Here is a 10171-nt window from a genome sequence, read left to right on the forward strand (position 1 = left end):
CCCGATACGTATTGCACTTTGGTGTCCTCTGAATGGAAGTCCCCCTCAAATTCTTCCATGAACCCCCTCACGTGTGTAAGAAAGCACACTAATTGCTTGGGGTCTCCATTGAATTTGATGCTCAGGCCTCTGTCTCCAAAGGATTCCTCCCTCTTCCATGAGCTACTCAGTCCTGTGGGGGTTGGGGTCCCCACATACCAGGCTCCCTGTGTGACACCCCCCAGTTGGTAGGTCTCATTACCTCAGTTAGGTTTGCTGTGTTCCCGCCTGTAGAGGGCGCCCACCCTCCTAAAGTCATCGTGCCTCTCACTGTAGCTCCGGCCTGGTTTTTAGGCCTCTCAGTTTCAAACCGTCCCCCCACTTCCATGCTTCGCTCGCTTCTATGGGGGTTGGGGTCTGCACTTCCCAGGGGCTCAGCATGATCGCCTTCCAGGTATGCAGTGCTTTATGCCTAGCTATGTCCCCAATATGCATAGATCAGGAACTAGACTAGCACTTTTGGCATGACAGTACAGGACAATAAGCATATACAAATAAAATTTTTCTCAGCTCTGATGGTGAACAATTACAAACCCCTTGAATGTGGAGAAATGTTCTCATGGTCTATGGCAGATTTTTCTACCCCCTAAAAATCTAATGCTAGATTCCAGGAGTTGTGAAATCTCAGTCTTTTCCATGGAAGATAAGCCCACATTGTCCAGATCAAATATGTCCCAAATCCCAGCTGTCACTACCAATAAAAATTATAGCAGTCTTCCTGAATGTAATGGGTTCCAGATATACTGGATTAACTCCCATAATTCCATCTGAGCCTGACTTGGAATTATGGAAACTGAAGTCCAGTCCACTGCATACACTAGATGGAGAAAACCTGCAGTACCTACTCTTGATAGCTATAGATCTGGTGGTCTGTAACAAGCTTTCTTTGTAGTGATAAAAATTATCTATTTTCTGCTGTTGCACTTTCTGCATCACCAGTTTCATAGTTTCCATGGAAGCAGATGTGCATGCTGGTGAGTGGTTTTAAGTGGAAGGTACTTAAAAACCCTAACCAGCAAGGAAAGGGCAATAGAAGATGTGGCATAAAGAGTTATGCCCCATAACTGTTCTGGATATCAACTTTGATAGCCCAGGTCTTCATTGCAAGGGGCATTTTAATGTAATAACTCAACCATTTGAGGCCTGATAGACATGTAGGATACTCATTGTGTAGAGGCAATGGCATGACTATCACCCACACAAGAAAATAAGTAATAGATTGTAATTTAACAAATACTAAATTATTTTAAGTTATATTGAATGTTCATTTCAAATTACTGAGCACCCAAGAACATTAAACATGGTGGATCCAGTCTATTTGGACAGTCTTCTCTGGAGCTGATTATTCCCAAAGCTGGACCTGGACATTCATTCCACATCAGTTAAAAGAATGGCCCCCTTACCAGTTCACACAAAGGCCTCCATATCAACCAACTGAGGGATAAATTGGGTTCTAAATGTGAAAGCTATCCAGTTGCTGAGCTTTCGGTAACTTTAGCCTATTCTCTTCAATAAATTTTGAAGAAACCAAGGGAGTATTTTGCTTTCTGTTCACATCACCTGCTAAGACCTTGAAAGCAGGCCTACTCCAAGATATTTTGCTGTTTGGGGAAGAACAGCAAATTTATTCCTTCCTTCTCTGGAAATCACAGTCTTACAAGAGCTTGATCTATCTTAAAATTTGAAATCTGGGATTTGGAATCAGCTAGTGAAGCCAGTAAGATTGTTGGCCATATTTCCAGACCTCTAGACCTATGAATTAATCTGGCTATAAGCTTTGAAGTATCTGAAAGCAATTTCCAGGCTAAGCAGACATGGTTTCTTCAAGGAGTCTTCAATTTCTTTCTGCCCTGGCTCAAATAAACTAGAGTTTGTTTGTTTGTTTGAGAGCCAGTTTGGTCTAGTGCTTAAGGCACCAGGCTAGAAACCAGGAGACTATGAGTTCTAGTCCCACCTTAGGCACAAAGCCAGCTGGGTGACTTTGGACCAGTCCCTCTCTCTCAGCCCTAGGAAGGAGGCAATGGCAAACCACTTCTGAAAAAACTTTGCAAAGAAAACTGCAGGGACTTGTCCAGGCAGTCGCTGGACATGATTGAATGGCAGAAAAAAAACAGCTTCTATAAAAAAGAAGTTCTGTCCCCTACCTTTGACATTTGTTGTTTATTACTTTGAACAATGTACATAAGCACAGGCATAACCATATAACTTATCTCCAAACCTCCCAACAATCACCAATAAAGAAATCCTTTTAAAAATGATATGCACTATATCAAAGGCTTTCTTCACATCCAGTGAAACAAGTACTGCTGAAATATCTAGTATATCAATTAATAATCTAATATTATCCAATGCTTGATGCCTTTTATTAAACCAGATTGGCAGGATAAGTGATCGAGGGCAATATATTTTGGAGTTCACATGCAAAGTCACATTCACAATTTTATCATCTACATTTAACAATGAAATTGGACAATAGCTTGCACAGTCTACAGTATCTTTACCAATTTTCAAAATCGCAGTTATAAAAGCATTATTCAACAAAGAAGTAAAACATTATTCAAAAAGGCATCATTATGAATATCCAACAGCAGAAATGGAGTGGGGGGTATGAATAAATATCTTAAATCAGTCTGCTGGAAAGCCATCTGAACCAGAGGTCTTTTCATTGATTTAATTGTAACAATTCTTGAAAAATCATGCAGTAATTAAATAAACACCATGATCATGGGTAATCTTTAGAATATTTATTTTATCCAAAACATATTTAATTTGATCATTTAAAAACCATGGAATCTAATTTCTGTAGTCAAGTATAAAATAAAAAAAAATGCTGGTTTATCAAATTTAAAACTATATGTATTCTATCCTCATAGTACTTTACTCTAGGAATAATATTACCTTGTTGACATTGTTCAGACTGGAATCCATCATTCACAAGTTTTTCCTCTCACTACAAATAAGTTTCCTTAATTTATTTAAATAAAAATTCATTGATTGAGGCAAATTAATTTCTATTGCAGTTGACCTAAAAGCATTATATGCTAAATTTCAAAGAATGTCAAATTATGTTTTTAAAATACTTAAAATCATGCTTCAAATGCTTTATAACACTTAAATCTTTTAATAACAATGCATTCAAATACCATTAAGCAAAAGGTCCAAAGTTTTATTAACAATTCCATCTATAATTATACAATTTCCCTCCAGACTATAAACATGAGTAAAATGTATGAGTAATCATATGTTATCATCATCATCATCATCAGGCAATCTTTAGCCAGACCATAACACTTGATCAGTGCAACCCTGTTGTTAATAACCATTAATGTGAAAAATATCCTTCTGAATTGTTCATTTCTTGCTCCACAACAGGTTTTGAGGATTTATTAATCAAGACTTTCATGAATTTTTAAATTACCTCCAATATATATTTGACCTATCAAAAAAAAATGTGTCTCATGTGGAAGAATATGTATTTCTTGTAAAAACAATAACAATTTCCAGCTTTAAAGTATCCAGTTTAGTAAAAGTACTTCCATTTGGAAAGATATGCCAAGTTTACATTAAATTTACATTTGAACTGTACATGAGAAAACCCTCAATATTCCCATGGGTTAAGAATAGGAAAAAAGAAAAAGAATATTTTTTTTAACTTTAATTAAACAAAAAAAACCTTTATTCCTTTAGCTCCACTGCTCTTCTACACCTGAAGGTCTCAATCCCTCAAGATACCACCTTTTTTCCTCCTGACATATGCTTGGGACTGCCTCCCCACCACTTTTGATCTATGCTCCTTTTCTTATTTTTTTCAAATCCAAGGTCTTTCCATTAAGATTGGGTGCAACTGCTTTTTTCCCATGCCCTACTGTGTCCTTCCCAACCCAGTTTCTTCAGCCTAGAATATTTGACCTCCATCTCCCAGAATTTTCACTGAGCTGATGGCCATACTAATTGGGCATGCTGATGTTTGACATCTGAACACAGCTGGAAAAGATTGTCCTTTTCCAACCAAAACACCTGAATTTTGCTCTCCTATGTCTTTGCCTCTTTTTATATGATATGTCTCCTGTAAGTTCTTCAGGCATTGTATTTTTCAAGTACCATGTACATTGGTGGTTATTGCAGTTGTTGCTCTAATTTGCTTTGCCTGAAAAACCATTGGAGATTTCTAGCATTTTTGTGTTATTTGCATTATGTACAAACATGCCACAAAAAAGCATAAGCGGAAACAAATAGGAACTCTTAAACAGCAGGTGTTGGGTGTGTTTATTAGCTTCCAAGTCTGGGAAGAAGACATTGTCTCCTACTGAACTCTTTCCAAAAAGAGCAGGCAGTCAACTCAACAAAGATTTCCATGAAGCACAGTAAATGTAGTATTTATCATTTAATAACTAAAGCAGTCTTTTTGAAAATACCCACTGATGTTACAAAAATAACACCTTGAGGGGAAATATTTAAAGTTCTTAATTTTCACCTGTCCTGATACTTTTTGATCTCAGCTTTGTGTCTATCTAAAGCTGGGATTCTCTGCTTCTCAGTGAAAGTACATTCAATTCTCCATTAGAAGATTGGTGGATTAAGCTCTGGGAGTATGTATCAATGTCAGAGATAACCTCATATCCTTACAAAATGATACTAACTTAATTTGGAAACCATTTATGGACTATTATTCTGCATGTAGCCTTCTGCCACATCCAAAGATTGGGTTTCTTTAAAGGTAAGGTTTTAAAACACTAGATTTTGTCTGACTGGCCATAAAGTTGAGGATGGACTGATACAGATTAGTTAGAAACTTTTGTTAAGCCTTATATTTTGGCTGTCCATTCTATTTATTTTACCTATCTTTATCATCCTCTGATCTGATTCTTAGTTCTTAAAATGCTGAACTGTGTTACAATTATCTTTACAGCTGTTCCACTCTAGTGTAACTTGTTAGAAGAATAGCAGAATGTTTCCTTTTTAGTATTTTATAAATCCTGTATGTAATTTCTAAATTTTATAAATCTTTAATTATACTCTTTTCTCTTCTTTAAATAAAATGAACATAAGGTCTTGGCCAGGCACGCAAAACATACATTCAGTGGTCTTGTTGTACCTTGATCTTGGAGGACAGGCAGGATCTGTTTTGAAGTTTTCCTTGGTTCTTTCTTCACCATTCAAGCTATCCTTCTGTTCAATCTGGGGTTCAAGCACTGTTATTTGGTATTTAAATTCCAATTTTGTAATTTAACATCAACCTGGTACTGTTCAAATTTGTTGACTTACAGTTCCTAGTCTCTCCAGCCAACTCAAAGCCCCGTACTTATTTCCAGTGTTAGCAGTTAAAAACAAACTCACTACAGTATTATTTAGTAAATATTACTGAGTAATTGCTTTTCTGTTACAGTGTTATCTCCGCTTATAGTTTACTCATTCAGTTTTATTTTCAGACACCCCACTGAGGCACACCTCCTTTCCACTTCTCTTGCCCTCTACCTGCTCCAGAAACTAGGAACTGCGAATGAGTTTTTGTGACACACTTTCCCCAGAGATGCAGAAGTTCAAGATCTTATACAGTAATGAAATGTTCAAGGGAACACAAGGCACATTGAGCTCTCTGTTAACCCACAAAAACTCCATTAATTACAACTGCTTAAACATTACAGACACACTCATATGCACCTGCCCCACTGTAAAACTGGCAAAATGATGCACAGGGGCTTCAGAAGCTAGAAGCACTTTGCAGGTGTTGATGGCAGTGTGTCCAAATGAAGGTCTTCTGACAGAATTTGATGCAGCTTTCCTTTTTCTTCCTTCGCCAGCCTTCCATCATGCACGACTTCAGCTGTCCTTTCGTAGACCGTTAGACTGTTAGACTGGTGAGTCAATGTGATTTGCTGTATGACAGTTAACTTTCTTAGCTTGGGTTGCTGTCCTCCTGTCCTAACCTGATTTTCGAGGTGACTTCCTTATCTCTTTCACTCGCTTGCTCCTTTCCATATTTGTCAGCCCTTCAAGGTCAGCCAGACTAGAAAACCAAAGTTATAAATGTTAATACTACTTTTATTTTAAGGTTACAGTAAAAGAATCTTGCAAGTCTGAATGTGCCTCCCCCTTTCCTCTTTTATCTTCATGAGAACTTGGGAGGGTCAAATCTGACACATTTCTGCCTCTGAGTCAAACTTCTTTTATCTGACTGTTGTCAGTTGGTTGTGGTTCTTTCTCTTGTTCTGCAAGGTTATTCCTACTTCCCACTAAACATATATGCATTTCTGGCACAGTCAAATTTTGATTATTCTGCTCCCTCTGCTTTTGCCAACATTTTAGTTCTTGTAACACTTCCCACTCTGTACCAGCCCAGATATTGTATGTCATAAATGCTATACACAGAAAACCAACCACTCTAAATAATCATATTAAAACCATCATCCTCCACGAATAGGCATGACATTGTCTTGATGGCCAGAACTGAATATGTTAAAGTCATATGGAGGTAAACTGATTTTCTAACTGAAAGTGTCGAATTCCATCTCAATTCACTAATGCCTATGATGTCAATGTGTAGTTGATTTGTTTCATTTTCAGTGTGAACTTCCCTGTGTTCATGCTTCTTATGTTCCATGTTCCCACTGTAGTTGTGTCTTTGCCGATTTGGATTTCCTTTTCCTACCTGGAACATCAGCGACTAGACATCCTGAAGGCTTTAATCTAGCCATGTCATAAACACCATTAGTACTCCAAAAGATCCTTGGCTCTTCCTCAGTTCCATGTTAAATGCCTTGCACCTGAAGGTCCCATCATCTGGCACTATATCGTCAATCATTTTACATTTTCTATACATATGATTTTCTTGGTAAAATTCATCATTGTTGCTGTTGCAAAAACTGGAATTCAAAAGGAAGATGGCATACTCCAAGAGCCCTAAAATGGGCTGATATCATAGCTAACCCACATGTGACTGATAAGATGGCCTCTCTGGAAATATCAAATATTAATCTTAACCCTTCCCAGCAAAACAGTTTAAGTTACTCTTTAAACCTTCTTTCTTCTGTTTTCACAATAAAAGCTCATTCATCATGGTATTCTTTCTACATCTCCCAAAGTGCAGTTTCCCTAGGTAATGAAAGAGACCTTCTTCAAATATGCTTATGTAGGAAGTCTAGAGTATATCAAGGAAAGAAAGACATCAGCCTTTCACATGTGCTTAGCCTTAGCAATTTCCACATTAATTGACACTTTTGAACACAATGTTCTGTTTGCAATTATTCTGTGTAAAGTTGTTATGGTAATGCCATTTAACATCTTTATCAAATGACCAGGAGCAATTATTGAGAGATGATGACAAGAAGGTCAGAATCAGCAATATACACTTGATTCCCAGCTTTATGTCTCCTTTTTCTCAAATCCAGGTAAGACAGTAGTCCACTTCAGGCATTTACATCAATACAGTATGTAGAGGCTAGAAAACATGTACAGGTGGGGTTACACATGCAGTCCTCTGCTCTCCAGCTTCCAGCATTCAGCTGGTGAGTAGAAGAATGTCTATATTTGTATTTACTTGGAATGTAAGTACATCTCTCAATTTTTTTAAGTCACCTGGGAACCTAATAAAGAACAGTTGTGGATCATGTCGAGAGCTGTATTTGTGTTCATTGAATTTTCTGGACCAGTTTCCAAACCTTTATATGCTCCAAGCACCTGAAAAAAAACAAAGAGGAACTTTAAATCAATACCTGGTAATAGTAATGGATTAAATGTCATTATACTGAGAATCAGTCAAGATGTAATACAGATACTCTTAGAGGGTATATAATCTGCCCTCAATTTTAAAATCAATTTAAAAAAAAATATGTTTCTTAAATTACAACTGTGATAGCTATAAAGAACAATGGATTTCTCTCCATTGTAGACAAACTACCCTGAGCTTGGGATCAAGTTACTGGAATCATTTTTGTAGCATCTTGTCCTTCCTTCTCATGCACAAGATCGTTTTAAAGCCCTTCTCTGGATTCCACTGACAAATGAAAACTAGTTAGATGCCACTGAGTTCAGCCCTTGGTGACTGTGGGCAATACCACACTGAAGCCTAACCTGCTTCTTTCTCATGCTGCTCCTGGCTGTTTCTGAAGCCAGCTTCAGAAGTTTCAGTCCAAATTGCTGTGGGTCAGGCTGGTGCTCAGTTGAGTAACTTCAGCCACTGCAAGACCTGATTGGTCATTCCCCCACTTCTTGCTCTTCCGCTCCATGTAGGCAAGCTTCACTGACCAACTTTTGTGTGGACTGGTCTACTGGTGCCTGCCTTTTCATTTTAGGGATTTTTCCTTCCTCTCTAGTCCCCATGCCTTTCTTTTGCTTTCCCAAATGTTTGCACACAAAGATTCCTTCACACCCCCTTCCTACATTACATCTTTTGATACTAACACAGACGCTTTCTTCTTCCCTTTTTCCAGCACACACACACACACACTCCATAACTATCACTGCAGAAGGAACAGGGAAAAGGTTGTTTGGTTCCTGCATTCCTCTTGCTACATAGAAAGAAAGTGGCAACATCCCTAAGTTGCTACTTAAAAGCTTTACTGGGAGACAGAAAGCAGGAGAAGCATGCTTTAGCCAGACAGAAATGGAAATGATGCCCGCTGGGAAATGTAATGATAGTTTGGCTCATGAGCTTCTAGGGTGGAGAATAGTTAACTGACTTAATGGGCCACAAACGGGATCAACTGCATGATTATTATAAATAGCAGGTGCTGACCAGGATGAAATTGACCAGCGTCCTTGATTACTCGCTTCTCTATTCTGTTTCTTCATATTCAGTTCTTACTGGCTCATAGAAAACATTCCTTGGAAGACTAATCTGTTATTCTGGTACACCCATGAGTCTTCGTCTGTTCTATATTCTGGTGTGAGCTACACAATGGAATGATTTGCTACAGTCAGTGAACTTGTCTCTCTTCCATTTCTGAAACTTGCCTGCTCATTTAGCATTTTACTCTCTCCCTCTTCTTCTTTGTGAGATCAGCAAAAGTTTGATTCTGGAAGGAATTAGAGCAATGGTTTGGTAACTGTTTTTCTTTGTTTCTCTTGCAATCTCCCTTTTCAGTATGTGTGCAGTGTATAATCTTTTCATGGCCAGAGAGTTTTATTGCATATTTGTTGACATCAAGCGATTCATATTTCAACTGCCTCTTCTCCTGTTGCTTTAAACAATTCAGTAAGCATTTCTTCTGGGCCTGGTGCTTTCCTATTTGCCAGCTAATGTACTGCCTGTCATGCTTCATTTTATGCTGGAGTTGGTTCCTAAACATATTCTTTACATATAAATCTTTTTTCCCTACTAAATGTCACTTGTGAAGGGTTTAATATAGTTTTTCCATCTTCCTTTATAGCATAAAAATAATACCTCTGGAAAAGGCCTCGAGTAATTAAACCACCAATACTACTTTATTCCTTTGCCAAGGAAAGAAAAAGATTTGAAACTGCTGAATGTATCTCTTCATCACTGAAATAACACCCTGTCTGCAGATGTGTACTCTGTTATCAATTCATTCTGATTAATAACAGAATAAATGGTATAAGGACGATACAGTTTACCTGGATATATTTTGATTCTAACACATAGATACAACCATTTCAATTAACAGGTTTCTTCAGATGTTAAACATATAACCATAGCACAGGGCTTTATCAATTTTTTCACTTATATGTGGCATTGGGCTTGCACAGCTCCTTACAAAATGTTTAATCCACATACAATATCAGATATGCTTGCTTTATCATCTAAGTGCCCATCATAACCATAGTTTCAGAGAAATATCATTTTAGAGCTTAACCATGTTTTCAGTTAATGAATAAATAAATCTTCTTAAATAAATGTGCTTAGGAAATAACATCTCCATAATTATTGAAAACAATAAGATGGTGCCTTATTATTAGTTGCATGAATGACTTAGTCATTTTGCATGAACTAAAGAGAGTAATTTTTTTCAGACTGATTACATCACAGAAATTTTAACTGAAATATTAGACACAATCTGGATACCAGCAATCCGCCAAACTGATCAATTTTGGTCCTACTTCATCTGATCTTTTTCTCAAGATCTGTCTGCATTTCTCCTGAAAGAAGAAATACCAGTATCAGTTTTCAAAAACA

This window comes from Candoia aspera, chromosome 3 (assembly GCF_035149785.1).
Source record: "Candoia aspera isolate rCanAsp1 chromosome 3, rCanAsp1.hap2, whole genome shotgun sequence".
Taxonomy (NCBI): Eukaryota; Metazoa; Chordata; class Lepidosauria; order Squamata; family Boidae; genus Candoia; species Candoia aspera.